Genomic DNA, 13,664 nt, shown 5'->3' on the forward strand with positions numbered 1-13,664 from the left:
TGTCTGTACTGGTGTGTACGAACGTTTGATTAATATTTTTCCTAAGTTTTCCTTTTTCCTAAGTTTTCATTCCCCTCCCTGAATGGGAGGGGCGGGCCACGTTGAAGGTTATGCCTTTACCCTGGCCAGGAGTTTCGGCTGGTTTGGAAAGAGCAAGGCCAGTAGGTAGATGGGAAGTTGAAGGGAGGATAAGGGAAGTGCGTGTGGAAGTTCTTAATATGTGACTTAAGAGAGACATGCCGGAACTGAAGGAAGAGAAGTTTTAAGCAAGGGGTTGAGGAGGGAGTTGAAGAGCAAGGATATGAAACACAGATGAGAAGGTAACAAGAGAAGTGTGTAAGAGTCGGAAAAGGTCAGGCGGGACGGTGATGGCGGAAAGAAGAAGTTAGTTCGAGGAGGGGGTGGACTAAAGGGTTGAGGGGCTGGAACACGAGGAGGGGCTAGCCGGGGGCGACGGTAGGTGGTGTTGGATGGATAGTGAGATGGTTGAGGTGGGGAACGAGAAGGCTCCACTCTGTATCGATGACGGTAGATGCTGACACCTGTGACAATGAGGTTGTGAACGTCGTCTGCAGTCGGTAGAAGTAGGCGTAGACCATATACGTCGGGCCTGAATTTGTTTGAATTCTAAACGCACGAAGGGCAGGGACTCCAGCGGCGTGACGTTCACTGAGGATGTCCTGGTTGGAGATCGAAGGGTCGATGCCACGGATCACACACCTGGGCAGACCGTGGGAAGACGTGGGGAGCTGCGTGTGTGTTGATGACGTTGCTACTGCTGCAGCGTTTTTTTTTTTTTTGAAGCGATTGCGGAGGCGACGGTGGCGTTAATGCGGTGGATGCCGAGGGGTTGTCAGGGAGTGGAAAGGGATTAACTCCTGCGGGAAGTGTAGAAATGGGAAGGAGGGGTATGGTAATTGGCGATGGATGGCAGGTCGTGACAAAAGTGACAGGTATATGAGAGGAGGAATAAGCTATCGTGGTAGAGGTCGTGGTGGTGATAGTTGTCGTGGCGGAAAGAGAGGAGGAGTGCGATGTAGGTTGATGCAGGTTCGTGGTCGGCGGCATGTTTACTACAGGGAGACGAGTGGGGCAGGCGGAGAGTTGTGCAAGCATGGGTTGAGGAGTGGGTTCTACGATGTAGTAACGATCATGAATGGACATGCCGGTGACGATGAGGCGCTTCTGGTCGTCCAACGTGGGTAAGTAGAGAAGAATCTGCGTTGATGGTAAGCGGCTGGTGCCATACAATAGCCGCTAGGCATCATGGAGTCCGAAACCGGCGGAACGGATTGCGATGCAGATGTCGTCTTCTGATATGTCTGGAGCAATCTCTGGGGTGACACAGGTGAACATTGATGGGACGGTCGATTGCTAACTAGGCGTCAGCCTATATGCTTTTTGTGGGCGGCGAGGTAGCTGACTAAAGATGATAACCACATGGCCGAGCAAAAAGACGGAGACATGCGTGGACGTAGAACAGGGTCCGCTTTAGAGAGGTCGTTGTGTCCCCCGAGAAGCGATGTTGATCGTCCGAATATGTCAGTGATTAACGGTGAAGTTTCTTTTTATAACCTGTGTCGGTGAAGTGCCTGTACTAGTACATATATCGGGTGAACCACCCACCCCTGTGTATTGGGATTTATGCAACCCGCAACTTAATCTAACATGAAAACATGGTTTGAAATACGCGAATTCTCTGCTGACAAACCAGCAGTAAGATGGTAATAATAGACCAAAGTGAATGTAAAGAACCGTAAAGGAACACTCTGTGCTTGATCACATACTGCGCTGACACTGAAATGTTACGGTATAACAATAGCTGCAATAGACTTCTCCATGGCAGGGGGCGCTATCGGGTCAATGTTATGTCCTGCGTTCAGAGGTTCAAACTCACCGTTAGTAGAATTCTACTTATTCATTTTCTTAAATCTTACATGAGCCGTAATGGTTAGGATCAATAGTAATTATGATCACATATCACATTTGACATGCAATCTGCGCAGTACATACACTTTGTTATGCCTCCTGAGCTGGTGTGCGGGTTGTACTCAATTGTATTACGCACAGCTACTTCGTAAGCTTCAGATGTCACTGACGCACTCCGATGAGTTCCCATCCGAAGGAAGACACAATAATTCGATATCAAGAAGTATCTTACTGTGAACCCTATCAATAAAATGGAAAACTTGGCTTGTTTGTAGCCACTCAATAAAATTTCTCTCCAATAACTCTAATACGCATAAACTTCATTAAAACGACACAACTTCTCAAAAACTGTTTCCATTAATTGTAAAAACACACATTGCTATTGTAGGAAATTTGATCCTCTGAACGGTATACCGGGTAAATCACCCTTCGATACGTATCCGAAGCCGGCAATCTTCGTCTACGAAATCGTTTTTGGTGTAAGCATTGTGCATCTCAAGCATTGCGTGTTTTTTCTCTGCATAGTGAGTTCATATGCATAGTGGTTTCCTGTACAATAACTATAGCTTAAAATTCTACTATCCTAGGTCTTTCTGAATATTACGGAGTCAAAACCTTCAATGTTTAACAGCGACATTAAACCAGAACCAATTAGAAAAATATGCTGACAGATTTGAATTGCTGAAACGACCACATTGTGTTGTATCATGCATCTCTTAAGACCTAATATTGATAACCATTCCCTATGGGTGCAGTATGTGACTATTATGTCATTTAATGGATCCTTCATTATGCTAACAGTGGTATACATACAGTGAGGTTCTCACTGATCAGCCTTCCGTTGACTCATCACTCCCCGCTCCGCGCCATAGCAACAAGGGCAGCACTTCGCTCACTTTATCCGTGCATGGCATGATATAGCAATTAAAATTAAGAAAATAAGAATTAAGAAAATAAAAAATAAGGAAATTAATAATTAAAAATCTAATGTCGGACTTCATGACAGTAGATGTTCTTCTCCTGCATCCACACATTTCTGGCACCGTCTTCGGAAACACCGATTAACGTGAGAGGGTTTCTTTTATACACTTTATTTTTAACCAGCCCCGTAAATAAAAGCCACAAACAGTTATGTGGAGACCGTGACGGCCGTAAGTCCGTACTGTTAACATGGTCTTCAAAAAATACCTCAATTAAGTTTAATGTGTCATTAGTTGTATATGCGGTGGCAGAGTTTTGCTGAAAATATCCATTTCAACAGTCCGTGTCAGTCAGTTTGTCAAAATATGGTTTGAGTATATTATCCCTGTATCATTGCGTAAAAATTGTGCTCTCAAAAGAAAGACAGGTCCTATAATTCTGTGTCCATTCACTGTGCACCATACTCCGATCCGTTCGCCATGTAGAGGAATTTCGCATAGGAGATGAGGGTTTTCTGTACTCCAGTATCTGTTATTCTGCGTTGAAATATATCCGTGTATACATGTGCAGGTATGAGAATTATACCCCGAAGTAACACTTCACAACTCGAGAACAGTTGGAGCGACAGATCAACACTTAATACACGTTCTAAGCATGGACCTGAACTGCGAAGTGCGGGCATTCCCGTGCTGTCTCTGCGCTGTGTAACGGGAAGAAATGAGTCAACGGGAGGCAGATAAGCCGGGCGCGCTTGCCGGCCAACCGATGAGAGAAACTCACTGTACAACGTGTTAATCCATATCTCGTGTTTAGGTTGTGATATTTACTGTCTAGTGGGAGTAATGCCCAAGAAACATTTGGATATGTAATTAGGTATAATAATAGTGTATGTGTGAGTTGAATATGGTTGTTTTTTATTGTTAGATAACTTGTAATTTTACTCGACATTTTGGGTTCTAGGTAAAGAAAATAAGGAGAAATGAGAAATATAGGGCACTGAGGCTGAAGCAGGTACGGGAGGGAGGGGGGTTGAATCAGCAAACGGTCTTGGATAACGAGGGAGTTCTGAGCATGGTAGTAGGGCAGGTCGGGGCCGGGAGAATGCATCCTTGTCAAGAAGCAGTGATATATGATACAAGGACGAGGTTATGCATGGTTCTAGGTCGTGGCCTGCGAGTGTAGAGTTTAGAGTTGGATGATAAGACTTGCTGATTCAACCAGGGTTAACAGGTAGGCCAATGTTCTTTGGTATTTTGTTCTGTGTTACCATATTGCCGTCTAGTTTTGTTTAATAGTATTGATTATTACTTGCACCTGCATAGTGTTTTGCATTTTCCTAGTTTTGCTTTGTCTTTACTTGTACCGTATGTTTTGTTTTCATTTTTTATTTCCTCCGCAAAGGTTAATAGGTTGAAAAACTGTAAAATCTAGAGAAAATAATTATATCTATGTATCAATCTAAATCTGTTTACTGTCTATTATAGCGTAATTATCAGTATATATCACACTTCCGAAATGTCAAGTCATCATAAAGGCTACCTTACAGGAGTACAAGATGAAAACTAAAAGAAAGTAGTGAGTAGGCCTAACATACGATTCGGTCCCTCATAGTGAGAAACTACCGGACATAAGGGAATAATACCATACAGATACTGTGCTTGCAGCGTTCATGTTTCCGCATTATAACTCTGTATTCACTGGGAGACCGAAATTCTCACTTCGAAATATTGATTATGTTTTAGAGCATACTACTACTACTACTACTACTACTACTGCTACTACTACTACTACTACTACTACTACTACTACTGAAAGTACTGATCTTCGTTTAAAGTCCCTTCACTGGCTTCAGATTTTACGATTGGATGATTTGTCAAAATTTGTGTACTTCATAAATTTGTGAACGTGCGTGAAAGCAAACACACAGAGCTGTATTTTAACATCGTCAAATGACATGGACTATAGCCAGGACTGAAACTGCTATTTACACCATCTGAGCCACTGAGGCCGACTTGTTAATGCCAATGCTAGGGTTAAACTCTATAACAGTTGAGATCAAGCAGTAGTACATGTCATCCGGCAGTCCCTATAAACATTATGGAACTGGCTGACAAAGATTAGTAAATCCTTAATATCAAGAGCAAAAACAACAACAACAAAAGCCACAAAATAAAATCTCAATTATAGGGCAGTTGGTTAGCCAAGCACCTATTGTACTCAAGCTTAGAGGATCCAATGCCACTGCAATCGATACCAATTTTAAGATAATTGAATGCGAGGATCTAAGGACGCCCTGTCTAGAGAAATTCACGCCATTCTGAAGTTTCCTTTGGTATATTTTAGTTGAAGTTACATATGTAAGATTGGATATAATTTTATTTAAAAAGTGGTTTGTCACATCGTGGAAAAATAATTCTACAAGTTATACCCAATTCCTCTGTTGTCAAGTTCTGATAACGACGTATACGATTTTCGGACAAAACTCCAGTTAACCTGACGAGTAGTGATATCGTTCAAAGTGTAACAACATTGCAGTTCCATTTCCATAAACCGTCATTTATATCATTCCAGCAGTTCCATCTCCTGCCAAACTGATCTGACTCATATTTATTAACAATCACTCATTTGAAGAATATAAAACCTATCGGTCCATTTCGAAAGCCATACGACATTTCATTTCATTTCAGCTGCTAAAATTAGCCAATCACTTCGCGGGCGAATTCAAATGGGCTTTGCGAGGCGATGTTGTTGAAACCGTACGTGGCTTAAGGCCGGCATTAGAGCACCAGTCGAAGAATGAAACGTCACCAGGAGAGGGTTTTGAATACTGAGCTCCGAGCTGACAGGATCACGCCAAAGCTGGTACGGTACGCAGACACTGGCTGGAACCAAGGGTGTGTTTGTATTTGGTGCTGATTTCTCGGCGTGAATTTCAAGCCGTTCTTAAGCCACGTGCGGACTTAGCAACATTGCCGCGCAAAGCCCATATGAATTCACCCGCGAAGCGATGTGATTGGCTAACTTCAGTGGCTGAGATAATGACAACGGCGCGAGATATCTAATTATTTCTGTTCCGGGGTATTCTGTGGAAGTCAGGGTTGAAAGAAGGTGCGGGCTTCAACTAGTCTACCTTTGACAGTCAGAAGACTCATTTAAAATTTTAAAATAAAGGTTATAATTCTTTTCAGATATTAAATTTTAACAAACAACAAGATTTCAGGTAGAGAGGTAGTTTTGTACAAAATATAAAAACAGATAAACCAAGAATTGGTAAGTTACGATTTGAGCTTCCAGTTCATAATATACAAAGGTTCCAACATCTCTAATTTTACGTTTAGTTAGATAGGCAAGAAGATGAATCTCCCAATTTCTTTCACAGGAAATTCAAAATTACAGTTTTGAAGAGCACTTTACTCCAAAGGTTACAAGATATGACCGGGCGAGTTGACCGTGCGGTTAGGAGCCGCGCAGCTGTGAGCTCGCATCCGGGAGATAGTGGGTTCGAACCCTACTGTCGGCAGCCCTGAAGATCGTTTTCCGTGGTTTCCCGTTTTCACACCAGGCAAATGCATGAGCTATGCCTTAATAAAGGCAACTTCCGCTTCCTTCTCATTCCTAGGCCTTTCCTCCCCTATCGTCGCCATAAGACCTATCTGTGTCGGTCCGACGTAAAACAACTAGTAAAAAAAACAATTACAAGATATGGCATTCTAAAGGCCCCCCTTGAACATTGCACAAATATCTATTGCATTACAAAAGAGCCTCTATGCTCTATTAATTCTACCGAGGAGACTGCGCTCCCAAACCTTTACAGCCTGCTCAAGGCTTTTACATTATCACAATATCTTTACAATTTCAGGCCTCTCTAGGTACGACCTATATTTTACAAGATCATTTTAATAGTCTTTTAAGTTTACATGAAAGGGATATTACAAGGGTATTGAGTACCCATTCTACCGGGCCTTTGTGGAGAGCAACAGGTTCAATTACTGGCCAAAAACACAAAATGTATGGCGGCGGACACTTACGCTCCTTGACATTAAGAGGTTAAAAGCCTACTTGGGCTTGTGGCTCGACGATGCAGAGGCTAATCTCAAACTATTGAGGTGACTAGATGGGCACGTTAATTAAAATTTAGAAGAGAAAAACAGTTACAAAATCATAGTCACCTCATGATTAACTGAAGGGGAATTCAAGAGGGTAACGCACTCTCTATCCTCAGTTTTCAGTTAAGTACTTTTGACTTACTTGAACTTTTACATGAGAAGAAAGAAAAGTTTACATTTTAGAGAATTGACTGTTACATAGTTAAAGATAGGAACCTTCCCCTCGAATCAGCTTGCGGAGATAACTACAGGGATAGAAGGAATGGTGGCCACTACCTTAGCTGATGTTCTGCTTGCCGAAGAATGAGGCCACCGCCTCCTCACTTAACACGCACACTCAATAGCACGATGATCAATAAGACAAGTTAGCTCGAGAAGGCGACAGCTTTTATACCCGAGAGGAAGGTTCGAGAAGGCTCTGGACTGAAACCAGACACGCCCTCTCTTTTTTATTGGACAGTCAAAAAGTTAAAAGAAGCCTACGATTGGCTGAAATTTAAATACACAAAATTTGTGATTGGCCCGAATCTAAAGTTGGCGGGATCAGTAAGAAGTGTTACAGACCTTTAAGTATCCATAACAGAGAAAGTCAATACAGTTCAGAAAACCTATTAACACAAAATTACCTTAGATTTCTAGTTATTCGACTTCCCACCAGAGTGCATGACATCAATTCTTAAATAGAGGCATCTATGGAGAAAAGCCCCAACCTTTTGCGCTAGTTGTTTCAATTCGTATGTGATAGATAGCGTTCTTAAAGGCGCTTCATTTAAATGCACGGGGTTGAGGTGTACCTCCCGGTACAATTACTTTCAAATTATTTTTCAGCATGACCAACCCTCTAACGCTTGTATATTCGGTTCAAGTTGTTTCTGACCAACCTGTATATACAGTATTGCGAGAGATTTAACGTCGCACTAACACATTGAAGGTTTTCAATGATGGATGGGAAAGGGATAGGTTTGGAAAGGTAGCGGCCATGGCCTTAATTATGGTACAGTCCCAGCATTTTCCTGGTGTGAAAATGGGAAACCACGGGAAAACCTGCAGCCTGATATCTCGGGAAGAGCACTTCGATGGTGCCGAATGCAATCCTCCTATGTGAAAATCGTGATTTTTACAGGCGATGAGGGAAATCAATTGTAAATTTTATGTTGTGATGTTGTAGTTAAAAATTGCAAGAGGAAATATTCGAAGAGAAATTGACAAAGAATTTCTTGTGGATACGTGCATGTCCTAATCCAAAAATGTCAAAACCGAACGAGTTGGCCTTGTGGTTAAGGTCGCGCAACTGTGAGCTTGCATTTGGGAGATGGTTGGTTCGAATCCTACCATCGGCAGACCTGAACATGGATTAAAATGTACATAGAAGGTTAACGTTATACCCCACAGACATGAAATAATTGAGATATTAAAAGTCCGTTTTCGGAATTGATCAACCACCAAGTACTGCCAATTGCATTTTCCTTCAGGCCCAATCAATTAACGAATTTAATTTCAGAGGTTCGATATCAATAATAATTTTCAAAGCAGTTGGCGTCTACGTCCTTGTAATGTGACATAATAGAGAGTGGGAATTCTCATACATAACTTACTGTCATATTATTATTATTATTATTATTATTATTATTATTATTATTATTATTATTATTATTGTTAAATTCATTACATTTTTTATTGTTAAACCTCTCAGCGCTCAGCCCAGAAGCTTCTAAGAAGGAAATGACATAAAGTGTAGCATTGCATGATACAATAAAATGGACGTGCGACATGGGACAAAAGACACGACTGAAGTACATGCACATCTGTGTGTCATTAGTTAAAATGTCCTCTAATGATTTGGAAGGCTTGTTGTTACTTCGGGAATTACGAAGAAAATGGGTGAGTAGAAGAAAAAAAAGAGATTTTGGGTTACTTCATATAATGTGGACTGCCAAGAGAGTGGTGCTTTTGTGTTGTATAGGAAACTTAACAAACGTAACGAAGATCCTTCACAATTCCATATATTTTATAGAATGAACTGGGAGACGTTTCAAGAGTTACTGCATATGGTAAAACCACTACCTAGGAAAAAATATACCAAATTCAGGGATCCTATTCCACCAGCTGAGAGATTATTGAAAACAATCATGTTGTATGTTTCTCCTTTTCTCGCCAGATATCTTCAGATATGGACCTATTTTAATAATACCTTAATCCTTAATAATTATACTCCACTTCATGCTTCTCCACTTCCGCTATAAAATTTATATTAGTTATCTCTATTGAGTCGCACGCATTTAAATCACTACACCAAACTCACGTGCGAAGTGGTGGGACACGTCCTACGAAATGCAACAGGGCCCGCTGAAACATGGAACAGTCCACGCCCTTGACCGGTTAGCCTCTTGATTGCACGTGCTGCTTCCACTTAGAACATGCCCATTTTGTCGCATCCCATGTGTCCTCTCCCTTGTCCAGTAAGTTTGCGCTCCAGCCAATCGGATTTATTAACACTCAAACGCGCTCGGGCCGGATCTGACATCGAACACATTATCTGGAAATTATTTTCTATGAGGTCATGTTGTATTTCGATTATTGCAATAAAGATTTAAAACGCCCCTCATTTATTTTGATGAAGATACTGCTGCTGAGCTGGCTTCTCAGACGCTTGGTTCGTATTGCAAGACAATGTCTGGAGCTAATAACATTGCGTCCTGCTCAGCACACGTCATTTCCGCTTCCTCCAGCCGGTTCGTAGCAACATTACTTCCCCAAGAGAATGGCACAGCAAATGTCAGTAGAGTGCTTTTGGTTGTGATAATTGTTATTGCTCCTTTCAGATGTTCGTATCTGACACTCATTATTAGACATCGATTTATGTGCTGTATAAACCACCAAGAAACCCCATGCAACTAGGCTGCAAAAGTGGTGAAATATGTATTTAAATAGGAACTAAATTTGATGCTATTAAACGTTTATATGAAATGCATACGTTACATTCCTTTAATAAACACACGCGATTCACCCACGCCAGTACATATAGTCATAAATACACAACTGAATGGAAAACAAAATAATCACACTACTTATAGCTGTGGCTGTTCCACTAATTCAAACAATCAGTGAACAGTTTGTGAGACGCAATAATGTACCATTGTTAAAACAATATACACACTTCTCCTAGATGAGAAACAGTGTGTTAATTAATACACGACCGGGCGAGTTGGCCGTGCGGTTAGGGGCGCGCAGCTGTGAGCTTGCATCCGGGAGATAGTGGGTTCGAATCCCACTGTCGGCAGCCCTGAAGATGGTTTTCCGTGGTTTCCCATTTTCACACCAGGCAACTGCTGGGGTTGTACTTTAATTAAGGCCACGGCCGCTTCCTTCCCAATCCTAGGCCTTTTCTGTCCCATCGTCGTCAAAAGACCTCTATGTGTCGGTGCGACGTAAAGCCAGTTGCAAAATAAGTTAATACACGTCATAAATCAATGATTAAGTTTCTGAAAAAACGAAATGCAAACGTGAGGAATCACACTTAAATATACATTCCTCTTTAATTTTACGCAGTACACCCCACTTTTCCTGGCCATAATTTGCATCACAGTACACAGCAAAAGACTTATCCAAGTTTTCGGGTTCAAATCTGTGAAATTTGTCTGTTTAAACTAGCTTCAATATGGAGAATGGTTTCCCTGCATGTACGGATGTGACAGGACAGCACTTGAATTCGGGAGCGAGTGTAGGTGTTAATCATTCTGCAAGATCCACATTATCAGTACCGGACAAATATTTGTATATACCTATCATGATGTTGTAGCCCGGATTACGTTTAAGGACATCACGATATTTTATTTGCAGACGGGGTCCGAGGTTTCCTAGTATACCTTCCATTTCAAGCTTCATGTTCTCCATTACGTCCAGCGAATCACCAAGAAGCGATCCACATGCTTCTAGCTTTTTGAGGGATTCTGGTATGATTTGGAAGTGTATCTTGGTAAGTGCCAGTACCATTTCAACCGTTTCATTGCCGAAAGCGTTCAGTGGATTAATTACTTTACAATTTCTTGGAGACTGCTTGCAAAACACGTTAAATGTGCGTAATAAAAGTCTAAAACATGCAAAATAAATCCGAAATTTGAAATGTATGCACTAATCACAAATATATGCAAATAGTCATATATATGCACTATTAGCCTTAATAATTCGTTCAATTTCACCTTCCTTGTCAGTTTTGGAGGTCTACTGTACATATCAGATAGCATAATATGCGTTTGCATACACATCCGATGTCTGTTCATTATTGTCTGCAGTTCATTCCTGAGTTAAATACTTGATACATCAACAAGAGGATTCGAAATGTCACCACCGAGCGAGTCAGCTACGCGGTTTGACACGTGTCGCTATTAGCCAGTATTCGGGAGGTAGTCTGTCAGAACACCACTGTCGGTAACTCTAAAGATGGCTTTCTGTTATTTTCCACGGCCACTTGCTGTCTAATCTCATCGTCGCCGTAAGACCTGAGTCGGTGTGACGTAAACCAAATAGAAAGGAAAAGGATGCAATCCATCCTTACTAGTCTCTTCTCAATTACCCGGGGTCGGCACTTCGTATTAATTCAGCCCAGTTTAACGGCCGGATGCTGTACTTGACGTCAATCCTATGTGGCCAGATATATTCACTACTGCGTGTTTCTGTGGCAGTTTGTAGTGTAATATGTTGAATGTAAATGAAGTTGTGTATTAAGACGATTACACACACCCACCCCCCCCCCGAGCCAGGGGAATTAACCAGCCGCAGTTAAATCCTCGACCCGATCGGGAATCAAACCCAGGGCCCTCTGAAACGAAGGCCACTACACGGACAATTCAGCCAAAGAGCCGGACTGGTACAAAAATACATCAATAGAGTGGCATTCAATATATGTAATAATAATAATAATAATAATAATAATAATAATAATAATAATAATAATAATAATAATAATAATAATAATAATAATAATAATTTTCCTACTTTCAACTTACTACTACGATTTTCGGAGAAGGTAATTCGCAGGAGTTCTATAGACTAACGTGCGGTTAAATTCACAGACACCAGGCAGGCTTATTCCAGCACCCTCAGATAGCACCAGGCAGAGTCTGAGCATAGGCTCCCCATTTGAGCCACAGTACTCGACTCGATTAATGTAAACTGTACTAGATGGTCTTAGTCGCAAGTATTAGTATAATTAACGTAAAACCGACATATGTCAAATTATGTTCGTACTTCTTCGAGTTCACAGCTTAAAACTTCTCTGTCCTATCTACCTAATTTTGCACTTGTGTTATTTACCTTTGAAATGATTTCATATCGTCGCTCGACCGGTAAAAGGTTGTATTCCACAAAGCTCTTCCTATCAATTATTCTCCTTAATACTGGTCACGCCTCCCAGCCACGTATGGATATGCAGTCCATCAGAACGAATTTTGTTGTGTTCATTTTCCTATGCCCATGTGTAAAGGAAAATGAACCTTACAGTACCGTACTGTAGGAATGTACGTTTGCATTACGTATTTACGCACTCCTAGTGTACAATGCATGTAAGGTTCATTTTCGTTTAATCGTCGACATAGGAAAACGAACACGACGGACATTGTTCTGATGGACTGCGTATCCATATGTGGCTGGGAGGCGTGACCAGTCTTAAGGAGAATAATGGATAGGAAGAGTATTGTGGGATACAACGTTTTACCGGTGAAGCGACGATAAATTTATGGGATTACTTAGTTCATCTTGGATAGTATAATGTTTGTTGATCCGTAATCTTGACTGCGAGGTTACTGGAAATCTCCTTCACATTTCGGTGAAATTCCTTAAGTTTCTACCGTGTATATATTTTAGTTTTATATTTCGTTCCTGAAAGAAAAGTTAGCAAATTTTTTCCGCGACTTCTTTGTGAAACTTTAAAGGGAAACAGGTGAAGGGATATATCTATCAAACAAATCAGAAATTCCAATTCTAATTTTGTAAACAAAATTTCGGATGAGTTTGAACTGTCATTTAATATATTTACTTTACTTTACTTTACTTTACTTTACAGTGGAAAAAGGTGAACTAACTGATTTAATTGCCAATTCTGTAATATTAATATGTATTACGAGACTCAGTCTGCATTGTTTGTTTTGGAACTTTAATTGTCTATTGTTATCCGAGATTGGAAGAAATTTACAGAGATAACCTCGAAAAGTCGATTGTGTTTCCCCCACACTATTAATTATTTGTAAATAAACAAGCCATCTGGATTTGTTTATTTAATAATTGGTATTATTATAGCGATATCCTTTCTGACCCTTCGAATAATTAGAAGGTGTTATATTTTGCCATTACACGAGACACTTGACTGTCCCAGACATTAGAGTACGGAACTTTCGTCGTCGTAGAACCTACAGTACCTGAAAATAAGTGTCACTTGACTAGCTGGAACTGTCGAGGAGAAAACTCAATGCCGATGTGACATTTATTATGTACATAATTTGATATGTATTCAAGTGCGGTTATAAGGATAAAACCATGTAAATGTAGATCGTTCTTATGAGACAAACATTTGACATTATATACTGTATATGAGACTGATTTCGATACCATAACCCATTTATCGAACCCATACTGACTATATAATTATCACCTATGTGTGGCCGTAGGCTGTATGGAATGCGCAAGCTAAACATGACCGAGGAACTACACAGT

The sequence above is a fragment of the Anabrus simplex genome, chromosome 2 (genome assembly GCF_040414725.1).
Source record: "Anabrus simplex isolate iqAnaSimp1 chromosome 2, ASM4041472v1, whole genome shotgun sequence".
Lineage (NCBI taxonomy): Eukaryota > Metazoa > Arthropoda > Insecta > Orthoptera > Tettigoniidae > Anabrus > Anabrus simplex.